Raw genomic sequence first — 16,195 nt, 5'->3', positions numbered from 1 at the left:
AGGCGAGGGAGTAGAAGGGGACTCCAAAGATCTGCGGACGCAAGCAGAAGTACCTTGAAGTCTCCTAGAATCAGCAGCACACACTAAACTCGAGGCTGATAGCTCGCACCTGGATCTGCACACGAAAACATGTGCAGGAAAAGGAATGAGTACACCACATTGGTCCCAGTAAGTGCCAAGCCCAACCATGGCCGAGTAATGATGAGGTCAGGTCAAGGCCCTACCGGAGTAAATATAATAAATTAAATAGTAAAAATTATAAGTAAAATTTACGATAACACAGTTAAAGAAATTCTCAAAAATTTAGCAGTTAAGGGACCCTTCGGCTTAGAACAAAGTAAAATACAATGGGGAATCTCCAGGGATATTGTCCCGTAGTTTCAAATGAATATGCAATTCTGGGGGATCTCCCGGAATAAGTCCGTAGTCCCAAAGTAAATATGCAGTGCTGGGGGATCTCCCGGAATACGTCCGTAGTCCCAAAGTAAATATGCAATTCAAGATAACATGACAGGTATGGCCTCGAATTATACAGTTTAGAATAATCACAGACAAGAAAAATAGGGATTTAACTAATCATGGCGCACAGAATGTTAAATAGGCAGTTAAAACACGTTAGCATGCCTTTCTAGTCTAAACTAAACAATTAAACATATTAATGCGATTTAATAAGAGAAACAATTTATGATTTAAAAAAGATAAATACGATTTTTGCAATAACAACCCGTATACATACTCGTCACCTCACATACACGGCGCTCACATACCAAATAATATCAAGATATCCTAAGGGAAAAGTCTCCAACACAAGGTTAGGCAAAGCCACTTACCTCAACCGCTCAAATCATCTCGATATCACGTTCTTGCCACGAGTATCCGACTCCAATTGGCCCGAATCTATTCAAATTAATTGCATAATGTAAGTATAACTACAAGTAACTAATTTAGCTAATTAATTCGAAGCTAAAGCGTGAAATTAGGAAAAATGCCCCAAAAGTCTCCCCGAGCCCACGTTGCGGAATCGAGTAAAAATTATAAATTATGAACACTCATTCAATCACGAGTTCACTCGAACAAAAATCATCTAAATCCAACGTCAAATTCCCATTCAAATCTCAGATTTTCAATTGGGGAACCTTTTCCCTTATTTCCAAAGTTTTGCCCTCAAATTCCTTAATTAGACTAGGAAAAGAACAATAGATTATTGTATTATGATCAAAATAGAGTTAGAATTCGTTACCCAATAGTTCTCCTTCAAAATCCCTCGAGAAAACGTCTCCCATCGAGCTCCAAATCGAATTTTGTGTTATGAAATTTTCAAACCCTCGAAATCCCCTTTTCTGCCCAGCGATTTCCGCATCTGCGCTCATGGGGTTGCATCTACGGTCCCGCACCTGCGGAAAAATCAATGCAGGTGCGGAAGTCACTTATTGGATTGGGTCCACATCTGTGACCCCCTGCGCCACATCTGCGACTCCATTTTGCGGATGACCAGCCGCATCTGCGAGCCTAGCATGCCCTGTCCATTTCCGCATCTATGAACTCCCAAGCGCACCTGCGGACTCGCCTCCGCAGGTGCGAAACACCAGAACCAGCAATGCACCAGATTTTCCTAAGTCCAAATTTCTTCTCGTTATGCATCCGAAACACACTCGAGGCCCCCGGGACCTCAACCAAACATACGAACCAATCCTAAAACACCATACAAACTTAGTCGATCCTTCAAACCACATCGAACAACAACAAAATCATGAATTAAGTACGGATTCAAGCCTAAGAATTTAAAATTTTCCCAATTCTACAAATGATGATGAACCATATTAAATCTAGTCCAAATGACCTCAAATTTTACACACAGGTCACAAATGACACTATGAACTTACATCCACTTTCGGAATTCCATTCCGAGCTCGATAAAAATATTTTCACTATCGGCCGAAATCGCCGAAAAACTAACTTTCGCCAACTCAATCCTAAATCTACTACAGACCTCCAAAACACATTCTGAATGCGCTCCTAACCCCAAAATCACTCAACTGAGCTAACGGAGTCGATGGAATTCCATTCTGTATCCGTTTTCACACAATTCCGACTACGGTCCAAACTCTAAGGCTTAAATTCACAACTAGGGACTAAGTGTCCCAAAACTCCCCGAATTTCATAACCAAACACTCTGGCATATCCCAAAAGCAGAAACAAATATGGGGAAAGTAGATATTAGGGGATCGGGGCTTTAATTCTTAAAACGACAGGCCGGGTCGTTACACAATTATAGGATGAGATAATAATAATTCCAAATAAAGATAAGCAGTTATGAAAAGATAGCATGATAATAGAGGAGGTAAAATCTTCAGTTAAGTCAAATAAGAGTCAAATAAGCCATAAGAGTGAATCCTAAAGCAATTAATTATAATTAAAGAATGTAGAGGTGAAACTAGTAAATAGGAACTTAAATCATATATAGAACAACTTCATAATCGATGAATATAAAGACCTAAGAATCCTAAAAGGCCAACTTTTCACAAATAAGTCCGAGCCCGCACTCGTCGCCTTGCGTATATGGACTACAATCAACATAGAAGACTCAAATCCAAAGGAAAAAATCCCCCACATAAGGTTAGGAAAGATACTTACATCGAACCAAGCTCAATATGACCGTAAGAATGCCCTTTTCTCAATTATCCGACTCAGAATGGTCCAAATCTAGCCAAACATAATTGCATATCATGAATACAACCGCAATAGACTCATCTAATTAATGAAATCAAATTTTAACAAAAGTTCTGAAATTCGCCCTAAAAAGTCGACCCGGGCCCACGTCTCGGAATCGGGTAAAAATTATAAAATATGAACACTCATTCACTCACGAATCCAACCATATAGGAACTACTCAAATCCGACCACAAATTCCCTTTCAAAACTCGAAATCTTTATTGAAGAAGTTCTTCCAATGTTTTTCAATTTCAACCCCAAAAATCCGAAATTAAATGGAAAAAATAATTATAGATTAATGAATACAACCAAAAATGAGTTAGGCATCATTACCCCAAAGCTTCCTCTGAAAATCCCTCGAAAAATCGCCAAATTCCGAGCTCTGAGGTCCAAAAACGAAGAATGAAATCAAACCCTCAATTTTCTCTTTTCTGCCTAGGCGTGACCGCACCTGCGACATAATTAGCCGCATATGTGCAATCATAGGTGCGCATGTCTAACCGCACTTGTGCTTCCCCTCGCCTCTGCGTGCCACAATCCGCTTCGGCGGAGCCGCTGATGCGCACAAATTCTTCGCATCTGTGGAGGCTGCCAAGACAAACTCTTCTCGCACCTGCGCCCAAGGTCCGCATGTGAGATTACACCAAAACGCAGACCTTTTGACAACCACGAAAACCATCTAAAACTCGTCTAAAATACACCTCGGGCCCCCGGAATGACGTCCAAGCATACGACCAAGTTCCATAACTTAACACGGACTCGCTCAAGATCTCAAATCACATCAAACAATACCGAAAATATAAATCGCACCAAGAATCGAACTTATAAATTTTCAAATCTTCCAACTTGTAAAACTAGTACAGAAACCTATCAAACCAACCCGGAATGACGTCAACTTTTGTAGATAGGTCCCAAATGACATAACGGAGCTTTTCCAACTCTCGGAATCACATTCCGACCTCGATATAAAAAATTCCACTACCGGTCAAAATCTCTAAAAATTCGACTTTCGTCATTTCAAGCCTAAATGAGCTACAGACCTCCAAAACACAATTCGGACACGCCCCTAAGTCCAAAATCACCCAACAGAGCTAACGGAACCGACAAAAGTCTATTTCGGAGTCGTCTTCACATAGTTCTGATTACGGTCAAAATCCTATGACTAAAGCTTTCGTTTTAGGGACTAAGTGTCCCAAATCACTCTGAATCATCCGGTAACTAAATCCGACCACACACGCAAATCAATACACATAATACGAAGCTGCTCAAGGCCTTATGTCGTCGAACGTGACTTAAATTCTCAAAAGGACCAGTCGGGTCGTTACAATAATAAAAGAATATTTTTTTGCTTAAATATCAAAGAAAGGTATAGGTGAAAGTTGGCAAAAATTGACTGGAAAATATGTAATTTCCCTTTATTAATTCTTATTTATTTCATAATTCATTTTGAAAGTACTATCAACAACTTGTACAATTGATGATCATTTATCCAAGATAATATAACAAACTGCAGTCAATGTGACATGTTACTAAATTGTCAGGTGGGCAAGAAACCAAACCCCAAAAGAGATAGAATAAAACCAAACTTCCCAATATAAAAGGAACGCCAAGCAGAGATGAATCTAGTATTTAAATTTTATGGGTTCAGATTCGTAATTTTACTACATCTCATCTAATTTATTAAATTCAAAATTTATTATCTGTATATATTTAATAATTTTTAGGCAAAAATACAGAGTATGAGGAAAAGTTATGGGTTCAGTTGAACCATAGCTTATACACCGGATACGCCTCTCACGATAAGATGCCAATTTTTCAAGAAAGTATCTAAAGTATCACCCTTCGAATTCTTTGAAAATTTGATTGTTGTATGGGCTAAATATTATCATAATTATATGTGGGCCAAGTCAACATAAGAAAGCCTTCGAAGGCTGCCACGTGTCATCGATTTGTCTTCAACAAAGGACGAAGGTGAGGTCGAGTTGTCTCGATAGAGGATAAGGACGAGGACGAGTACTCCCTTTAGCAGAGCAGTAACGACAGTTTTAGAAATGAGACCTTATAGAGAATACTCTAGGGAATATTCCTCTCATCTGTACTATTAGGGTTTTTGTGGCTCATGTGCCCTTATAAATAGAAAGAGAGAGGATTGTAGAGGGGATTGGACACTCATTGTAAAAAATAACATATTGACATTCTCTGAAGATTCTTACTTTATCTTTGACATACAAAATACGCCTTTTCTTGAGATCTTTGTGTATCTTTTTTCCCACGATACAAGGAGGATCCGAATACTCTAAGGCTTATCATCATCAATCTTTGTAAGAATCTCACCCTTTTTGGGTGACTATTATGCATTTATTTACATAAATGTCATTCATTATTATTTATTGCTATTTAATGCCACCATCTTTGTTCTTCCGTCATTGAATATTGCTTTATTGCCATCATTTATTGCTACTCAAATAGTACTCTTAACATCTTACTAGAAAATTGGTTAATCAATCTTTTGAATATTAATATTGGCTAAGATTAACTCTATTCTATTAGAAAATTTAATTATTTATACTTAGATCTAAATTTTGGGTCAAACAATTTAGCGCCGTATTTGGAGATTTTCTCAGCCAATCAAATGTAATGTAGCAGTTTGTAGCTTCATATCTGTGTGTGTCAATCGTAAAACTAAATGACGTGATTCATTCTTTCATTCCAATTAAAATTTCACTTGCCTCAAACTTCCCCATTATTATCATCTTATTTTGATAGAAACAGTCCTGGTTGTATACAGCTAGTTCTGTAGCAATTGATTAATATGATATTTGTGAAAGCAGCAGCCTTTTGTATTTTACTTCTCTTTTGACAAATCATTGATAGGGTGAACTAATGTAGCATTTCCAACTAAGTGAAAGTATAATGGGTACTAATCAGACTATAATTTTAATGGACATGATTGTAGAGGAATTTGTTCACACATTTTCTCTCCAATTTTCTTAACAAACATTTAGTGAGTTGTTCGAGTGTCTGCTCATCGCTTGGGCCTGCGAGTGAGATTTCTTATGGGGAAAACATAATTCAGCAACTTTTAAAATAATAGCCGAAAAATAAATATTTTTATTTTATATATATATATGTGTTATTCAAAAAAATATAAATTTTATACACTTTCGGCTACAAAATATAAATAGTTTCTAGCGCGGATTAAAAATAAAAAAAGTTCATTTCTTCTCATTGTAGTCACCTCAGCGATATACATATTGTAAATTTAAAATGAAAACATGTAGAAGTATTCCTTTTTAAAAGGGAAAATGCATAAGTACCCTTTTAAACTATAGTCCGATTTTCAGTGACACACTTTATAGGTTTTTTGTTACCCTTGAACTACCTTAAAATAGAATAAATACACCTTTAATGCTGATGTGGCAGGGAGAGTGTGCTCACTTGCTTGAGGCATGTGAGGCAAAGAAGTAAAGTAAAATCTAATTAATATAGACACATATTTTTTTTAATTGGACAACTCTCCATTTAATTAGTACACATAATTAACTAATATTTTAACTTAAGCTAATAGTATCTTTTTTTAATTATTTTTCTACCTTTTTGTTAAATAGAGTCAATGTTTTTCAATTTTTAATTTAAATACAATTAATTTCTGGACGAAAATTTCACCGGCAGCCAACGGCAAAATCCATCAAAAACATCACTTAACCTCCATAAAACCCATTTTCTCTAACACCATTCCATCACCTACTTGACAATCCACCATTGGAAACCATAAAAAAATACTGAAACACCTTCTATGTTATCGATTTACACAACAACTGAATTTCCTTCTTTTTCTAATGTTGAACCTGTCACCGCTATTGCAATCCGCCGCAAAAGTCCACACCACCCTGCATCAGTGGTGGCACTAGTGGTGTAGAACCACTTCTACTGAAAAAAGAGAGAAAAAGACACAGAAAGAAAGAAAGCAAGAGGGAGGAAAAGAACATGGAAAAAGTAAAGAAAAACATAAAAGAAGAATGTATCGTTTGGAATTTGTTCGTCGCCGACAAGCAGCGGCTGGTAGAAACCAAATGAAGAAAAAAATAAATAGAAAAAGGAAGAATAAGACAAATAAAATAAATAAATATACACTCAATAGGCGCGTGTTTTTCAAAGCTTTGACATAGATCTGGTTTTGACTTTTTAGGTAGGTATTTATTCTGTTTTAAGAAGGGGCAGTAACAATGGTGGATCTGTGGTATACATGGTCGACATGAGTAATTGATTAAAAAAAGGAAAAAGAAAAGAAAAAGTAAAAGAGAAAAACTAATAGAACACGAAACAAAAGGGGCAAAGACAAATGATGGAAAAGAAGCAGCAGCCATGCTTGGTTTGGGATGAATAGCAGGCCCGACGAAAGAAGTTGGAAAGAAGAAAGAGAACAGAAAAGAAGAACGAAAAAAATAAGAAAAAGAATAAGAAAGAAAGGAAAAACGATTTTTTAAAATTAAATATACACGTGGTAGAGCATGTATATCACTTCTGGAAGTGTCAATGTTTCGGTTAGGTAGGTTATTTTATAAAAATTATATCATATCATTTTTCGGTTATTTTACTATGTATAATCAAAATTAGACTTTTCGAAACCGGCTCAATCATGTCGGTTTCTATTCGGTATGGTTCGGTTAATTTTTGATTTTTTTTTAGTGTCATGTAAAAGTTACTAATAGAATGCAATAACTTGCGTACTTTTATAGGATTTCACAAAATTCTCTGGACATTTTTACTCTTTAAAAGGTGATGAATTAAGAAAATATGAAAGATGGACAAAGTATAAATCCATCAATTATTCTATAACAGTGTAAAAGAAACTAAGCAAAAACAAATAAAATATAAATCACATGAGTGGAAAGATATGAATCAAGTTGGGACTCAAGAATAAAGTCTATAGAAGATTAAATATTCAAAAAGATAAATCTAAATTATACGAAAGGAAACATATTCAATACATTGTAGTTTGCTACTAATAATTGCTAGAATACTTTGTGTCTTGCTAGTAAATATGTTAAAAATAATTTAATTTCAATAGGAGTAGCATAATAGGTTTGGGAATTAGGATTTTAAGTTTACTTGTTGGCTTGTAACCATTTTCATAATTCCACTACCCAAGGAAGAATTTAATGCTTTGTTATTTTAAAACATAATATATAAATATATCTTTCACATATAAATTTATTCGGTACGGTTCGGTAGTTTTTCGGTTTATTTTCATAAAATAAAAAATCTACCCTAATTATCGGTACGGTTATAGATTTATATTAAAACCTACGGTTTTATTAAAAGAAACCTGAAAATCGATTCGTTACGGTACGGTTCGGTCGATTTAGTCGGTTTTTAAATATCCATTGATACCCCTAATCACTGTCTTAAAACAGTTTAGGGTGGTACTAAGACTCCCGAAAAAATAAAGTGTGTAGTTGAAAATCCGACCTTAGTTCAAGAGGTACTTATGTATTTTCCATTTTTAAAATTTAGTTCTCACAATTCAAAATTATATCAAAATACTAAAGGAGAGGCGGTTCACTAAATTTGAAATATACATGCATGGTTTCCTTTAAAAGAAAATATCCTCCGTGGGATAAATGAGTGGATTTCATTCATATCATTGATAGTATAGAGATTTATACTATCAATGTAATTTAAACTATTGTAATAGCTAATTTATCGTATGTTTTAGTTTACTCCACCATTTTTAGGAGATAGTTACTTATAGTTATCTTTTAGATTATCTAACATTGGATATAACTCTTAGAGAATAATTGTAATGAGAAGTCGTATGGGAAATTGCAAGTAAATTATGGGAGGAGGTAGGCGTTGATTCTACCTTACGAGTATTCGAACTATAACAATTCCAACTAATAAAAAGTGAAAAACATTTTGAAGCTAATTTAGAAAGAGAAGCAAGACGTATTTGAGATTACCATTATGACTTCCTAGCTGACTATAACGACTACTATTCTCAATCCTTTTTCCTAATTGTAAATTTGTTTTATTTTATCACCTAAAAAGTGGAAAAAGAAATTAATTCTTTTTGACTCACTTAAAGCAATGACATAAATTTGAAACAACTCCGTTGAATTGAACGCCAAAAATTTATTAAAATGATTAAAACAAATCCACACTTGTCTATTACAATCTTGCTTCTAAAATGGTGGCTGTGGAATTAGTACGCATGCGACTCAGTTCTTCCTTTCTTTAAAACAATTATTGTCACGACCCAAAATTTAACCATGGTTGTAACGACGCCTATCGTATTACAAGGCAAGCTTATTCCCCAAAATATTACTACTAAATCGATTATAAGAATTTAATACAGCATTTCAACATTTGAATTTCTCATAAACTAAATCAACTTTAAATATAATTTTAGAAATACAGAAACGAGCCCCAAACATCGAGGTGTCACTAAGTCACGAGCGTCTAAATCTATGAACTAAGAAATGAAACTGTCTAACTGTCAATACAATCCAAAAGAAGAAATGATAAAAGGAGTGATAAGGTCCTGCGGACGCTAGCAGCTACCTTACAATCTTCACAAATAGCCGACCTGAACTCAACGATTGCCGCGTTGTAACTCACCTGAATCTGCACATACAATGCAGGGTGTAGCATGAGTACAACCACTTCAGCAAGTAACAAAAATAACTAAGGAACTGAGCAATAGTGACGAGCTAAGTAAAACAGTCCAATTATTTATTTTTCACATTTTAAAATATAAACAGGTAAATTTCATAACTCAGCAATTGCCACAAAGAAGTTTAATAGATAAATGCAGCAACCACACAAATAAATACAACCTCACAGCAATGCCACTCCATCACTCATCACTCGCACTCAACACTCAATACTCAAAACACTCAACACTCTACGCTCACTGGGGGTGTGTACAGACTCCGGAGAGGATCCCAAAGCCCAAGCTCTAAGCACGGACAACTCACGTGCGATCATATCAATACATAGATCCGCACGGTCAACTCACGTGCTACGCAGACAACTCACGCGCTATGGTATCAATACCTGGATCTGAACGGTCAACTCACGTGCTACGCGGATAACTCACGCGCTATGGTATTGATATCCTCACAACCAGGCCCTCGGCCTCACTCAATCATGTACCTCACTAGCCTCATCATCACCAACAAATAAGGGAACACAACCCACATCAAGTATCACCACATATTAGCAATTAATAGAGACTGGGGTAAACAGGTACAATAATTTTTATGACTGAGTACAAATAATGTGAGCATCAATAAAGCTTAAGCATGATCTCTAACATGAAGGTAAACTAGTTCAACAACAAATAAACACATAACCACAGAGAATAGCCATTAGTCCTCACAACCTCATGGGACGGACCAAGTCTAAATCCCTCGCGGTGCACACCCACACGCTCATCACCTAGCGTGGGTATCACTATCAAGTCATCGCATGATGTCAAATCAACGGGTTTATACACTCAAAGCTAGAGTCAAAACTATTACTTACCTTAACAGCATAAAGATCCTACTCCGGGATGCCCTCGTGTATGGACTCGGTCTCCAAATGCTCTGAATCTATTCAAAATCAGTACAATACCATCGATATACGCTAATGGAATAAATTTCACAAGAAAAACTATCAAATTATGCCAAAAATCCGATACCGGCCAAAACCCGACCCCCGGGCCCACATATCGAAATCAGTCAATAATGGCATAATAATAAACCTTGACCTCTCCCGAGTCTAACCATACCAAATTCATCAAAATCCGATATCGTTTGGTCCTTCAAATCCTTGAATTACTCTCCAAATATTCTAAGCCCTAACCCTTCATTTTCACTAATTACCATGATTAAACAACAAAAAATAACTATATATACAAGTATTAGGGCTCAAGTAACTTACCTCAACGAAACCCCCTTGATTCCCTTTTCAAAACTCTCCCAAAATCTTCAAAACCGGATAGAAACGGTGAAGAATGCACCACAATTCGCGAAGGATTCTATTTATGGTTTCTGCTCAGGCTTTCGCACCTGCGGCCCTTTTCTCGCACCCGTGCGACCGCACCTACAGTCCAAGGAGCTGCACCTGTGCAACTCACTTAATTCCCCAGCTTCCACACCTGCTGACACCTTTCTCGCACCTGCGGACTCGCATATGCGGTCCCAGGTGCGCATCTGCAAAACCAGCCCAAAATCCTCATCTCCGCATCTTCGCTCAAGGCCTCGCACCTACGGGCTCGCAGATGCGGCCAATTCTTCACACCTGCGTTCCCAGGCTTGGCCCAGCGTCGCCCGCACCTGCGCACTCCCCAAGCACACCAGTGACCTCGCACCTGCGATGCTTTCTTCCGCAGGTGCGAAAATAGCAGTAGCAGCAGCTCCATCTACAAATACCAACTTCGACAAATCTGTTAACCACTCGGAATCACCCCGAGGCCCTCGGGACCTCAACCAAAAATACCAAGAAGTCATATATCAGCATACCAATTTAGTCGAACCTTCGAATCACTCAAAACAACATCAAATTATCAGATTACCCTCGGATTCAAGCCTAAGAACTTCTAAATTTCCAAATTCGGCAACTGATGCCGAAACCAACCAAACCACGTCCGAATGACCTCACATTTTGCAAAAACATCACAAATGACATTACAAACCTACTCCAACTTCCGAAATTCTATCCCGACCCCGATATCAAATCTTTCACTGCCGGCCGAAATCGCCAAATTTCCAATTTCACCAATTCAAGCCTAATTCTACCACGGACCTCCAAATCACATTCCGGACGCACTCGTAAGTCCAAAATCAGCTAACGGAACCATCAGAATTTAAATTTGAGGTCGTTTACATCTAGGTCCATATCTGGTCCACTTTCTAACATAAAATTTTAAATTATGAGACTAAGTGTCTCATTTCACTCCGAGTTCGTTCCGGACCCGAACCAACTATACCGATAAGTCATAAATCAATTGCAAGACATAAATTGTACAGTAAATAGGGGAACGTGGTTATAATATTCAACATGACTGGCCGGGTCATTACATTCTCCCCCTCTTAAACAAATGTTCATCCTCGAAGGAGTCTAATAGAAGAACATACCTGACATCACAACATCTGAAGTAATAGCGTCTGGCCTGGATGGGAGGGCATAGAAACGGGCCTGGCCACCCCTTGATCTGCCTTCCCCTCTTGGGCGACCCATAGTTAACTAGGGTCCTCCCCTAGCTGGTTGAACTCCACCCCTGTCTGGCTGGGCGGGTGGTGAGGTAACTGGTGCTGTAGTCGGAGGCTGAGTACTTCGCTGCGGAGTCCCACCCAACATCCTAGGGAAATATCTCGCAATGTGACAAAAATCCCCACACTCAAAACAACCCCTCCTCTGACGAAACTGCTACTCCTGATACCCAAAAGAATTACCCGACGATACCTGAGCGGACGGGGTATAATGAGAACCCTGTGCTGGCAATGCACTGAATGATGACTCACTCTACTGAAACTGCCTCCCTAAGGAGCACCACTGGAACCACCCTCACCACGAGGCCTCTTAGACTTTCTCTCAGTCCTCTCCTAACCTCGAACCATCTCAATCTGTCGAGCAATGTCGACAACCTCATCAAAGGTAACCATAGATACTCTCTCCCTGGTCATAAGCAATCAAAGCTGAAAATCGAGGCCATCTATAAACCTCCTGAGATGTCTGTGGGAACCAACCAGACCGCATGACGAGCTAACTCAGAGAACCACATCTCATACTGTGTAACAGACATCTCACCCTGGCGAAGCTACTCAAACTGCCTACGCAGTTCCTCTCTGCGGGACTCAAGTACAAACTTCTCCAAAAAGAGAACAGAGAACTGTTGCCAAGTAAGGGGTGCTGTGCCACAGGCCTACGCCTCTCGTAAGTCTCCCACCATCTTAGTGCAGCCCCAGAAAACTGAAAGGTAGTGAATGAGACTCCATAAGTCTCCAGAATACCAGCAGTATGGAGTATCCTTTCCAAGAAGTCCTAAATAACCGGCTGGGCTAGTGGTGCCTCTGGTGTCTGAAGTCCTTGAATAACCCTCTCGAGTGTGCGAGCGACGGGAGTCTGAGTGCCTCCCCCACCTTGAGAAGTGGTTACGGACGTCGAAATAGAGACCGCCTGAGCAAGGCTGGTACATGCTGTCAGAATCTGAGGGGCCTCCTGAAGGCCTGGAATCACAATAGGCATAGGTGGTTCCTGAGCTGGTGCATCAACAACTGGAATCTGGTCTTGTTCTGGGATAGTCGGTGGATCTACAGGTACTACCCCAGCTGCTGTACGGGCTGCACCTCTGCCCCTACCACGGCCTCTACCGCGGCCTCGGCCACTTGCGGCCTGAACTGGTGGCTGACCCATATGACCGGTAGCACGAGTCCTCTCCATCTGTGAGAGAATGAAATATAGATGTTTCGTTACTAGAATACACATAACGCACGATAAGAATCCAAGAATGTGAAATTTTTCCTAAAGTTTTTGCAGCCTCTCGAAGATAAGTACAGACGTCTCTGTACCGATCCGCAAGACTCTACTAAATCCGCTCATGACTCATGAGACCTATGTAACCTAGGTTCTGATACAAACTTGTCACGACCCAAAATCTAACTATGGTCATGATGACGCTTATCGTATTACAAGGCAAGCCTATTCCCCAAAATATTACTACTAAATCGATTATAAGAATTTAATAAAGCATTTCAACATTTGAATTTCACATAAACTAAATCAACTTTAAATATAATTTTAGATATACGGAAACGAGCCCCAAACATCGGGGTGTCACTAAGTCACGAGCGTCTAAATCTATGAAATAAGAAATGAAACTGTCTAACTGTCAATACAATCAAAAAGAAGAAATGATAAAAGGAGTGACAAGGTCATGCGGACGCTAGCAGCTACCTTGCAATCTCCACAGATAGTGGGCCTGAACTCAATGATCGCCGCGCTATAACTCACCTGAATCTACACATAAAGTGCAGGGTGTAGCGTGACTACAACCACCTCAGCAAGTAACAGAAATAACTAAGGAACTGAGCAATAGTGACGAGCTAAGTAAAATAGTCCAATTATTTATTTTTCACAATTTAAAATATAAATAGAAATAAACAAGTAAATTCCATAACTCAGCAATTGCCACAAAGAAGTTTAATAGATAAATGCAGCAACCACACAAATGCGCTCACTGGGGGTGTGTACAGACTCTGGAGGGGCTCCCAAAGCCCAAGCGCTAAGCACAGACAACTCACGTGCCATCATATTAATACCTAGATCTGCACGGTCAACTCACGTGCTACGCGGACAACTCATACGCTATGGTATCAATACCTGGACCCGCACGGTCAACTCACGTGCTACACGTATAACTCACGCGCTAATACCCTCACAACCAGGCCCTCGACCTTGCTCAATCATGTACCTCACTAGCCTCATCATCACCAACAAATAAGGGAACACAACCCACCTCAAGTATCGCCGCATATTAGCAAATAATAGAGACTGAGGTAAACAGGTACAATAATTTCTATGACTTAGTACAAATAATGTGAGCATGAATAAAGCCTAAGCATGATCTCTAACATGAATGCAAACAAGTTCAACAACAAATAAACATATAACCACAAATAATAACCATTAGGCCTCACAGTCTCACGGAACGGACCAACTCTCAATCCCTCATGGTGCACACCCACATGCTCGTCACCTAGTGTGGGTATCACTTCCAAACCATCTCATGATGTCAAATCTCCGGGTTTATACCCACAAAGCCAGAGTTAAAACTGTTACTTACCTTAACAATGTAAAGATCCTACTTTGGGATTCCCTCGTCTCTGAACTCGGTCTCTAAATGCTCTGAATCTATTCAAAATCAGTACAATACCACCAATATACGCTAATGGAATGAATTCCACAAGAAAAACTATCAAATTATGCCAAAAATCCGAAACCGACAAAAACCCAACCTCGGGGCCCACGTCTCGAAATTAGTCAAAAATGGCAGAGTAATAAACCTTGACCTCTCTCGAGTCTAACCATACCAAATTCATCAAAATCAGACATCGTTTGGTCCTTCAAATCCTTAAATTACTCTCCAAAATTTCCAAGCCCTAACCCCTCATTTTCACTAATTACCATGATTAAACAATGAAAAATCACCATATATACAAGTATTAGGGCTCAAGTAACTTATCTCAATGAAACCCCTTTGATTCCCTCTTCAAATCTCTCCCAAAAGCTCCTAAACCGGATAGAAATGGTGAAGAATGCACCACAATTCGCGAAGGATTTTATTTATGGTTTTTGCCCAAGTTTTACGCACCTGCGGCCATTTTCTCGCACCCGCGCGACCGCACCTGCGGTCCAAGGAGCCGCACCTGCGCAACTCACTTAATCTGCCAGCTTCCGCACCTGCGGACACCTTTCTCGCACCCGCGGACTCGCATCTGCGGTCCTAGGTGTGCATCTGCGACACCAGCCCAAAATCCTCATCTCCGCATCTGCGCTCAAGGCCTCGTACCTGCTTGCTCGCAGATGCGGCCAATTCTTTGCACCTGCGTTCCCAGCCTTGGCTCAGCGTCGCCCGCACCTGCGTACTCCGCAAGCACACCAGCGGCCTCGCACCTGCGAAGCTTTCTTCCGGAGGTGCGAAAATAGCAGTAGTAGCAGCTCCAACTGCAAATTCCAACTTCGACTAATCCGTTAACCACCCGAAATCACCCCGAGGCTCTCGGGACATCAACCAAAAATACCAACAAGTCATATATCAACATACTAATTTAGTCGAACCTTCGAATCACTCAAAACAAAATCAAATTACCCTCGGATTCAAGCCTAAGAACTTCTAAATTTTCAAATTCGACAACCAATGCCGAAACCAACCAAACCACGTCAGAATGACCTCACATTTTGTACACACATCACAAATGACATTACGAACCTACTCCAACTTTCGGAATTCCATCCCGACCCCGATATCAAAATTTCCACTCCCGACCGAAATCGCCAAATTTCCAATTTCACCAATTCAAGCCTAATTCTACCATGGACCTCCAAATCACAATCCGAACACACTCCTAAGTCCAAAATCACCTAACGGAGCTAACGAAACCATCAGAATTCAAATCCGAGATCGTTTACACATAGGTCCATATCAGGTCCACTTTCTAACGTAAATTTTTAAATTATAAGACTAAGTGTCTCATTTCAGTCCGAGTTCCTTCCGGGCCCGAACCAACTAACCCGATAAGTCATAAATCAATTGCAAGATATAAATTGTGCAGTAAATAGGGGAACCGGGTTATAATATTCAAAACGACTGGCCGGGTCGTTACAATTATTTTTACAATTTTCTTCTTGGAGAATTCTACGAAATTTATTAAGTATTCTGTTTTTTTCCTTCTAACTTCTATATCTCACTGTGAAAAGAAATACTCATCGGTAA

This window comes from Nicotiana tomentosiformis, chromosome 10 (genome assembly GCF_000390325.3).
Source record: "Nicotiana tomentosiformis chromosome 10, ASM39032v3, whole genome shotgun sequence".
Lineage (NCBI taxonomy): Eukaryota > Viridiplantae > Streptophyta > Magnoliopsida > Solanales > Solanaceae > Nicotiana > Nicotiana tomentosiformis.
Note: the sequence above shows the minus strand (reverse complement) of the source record.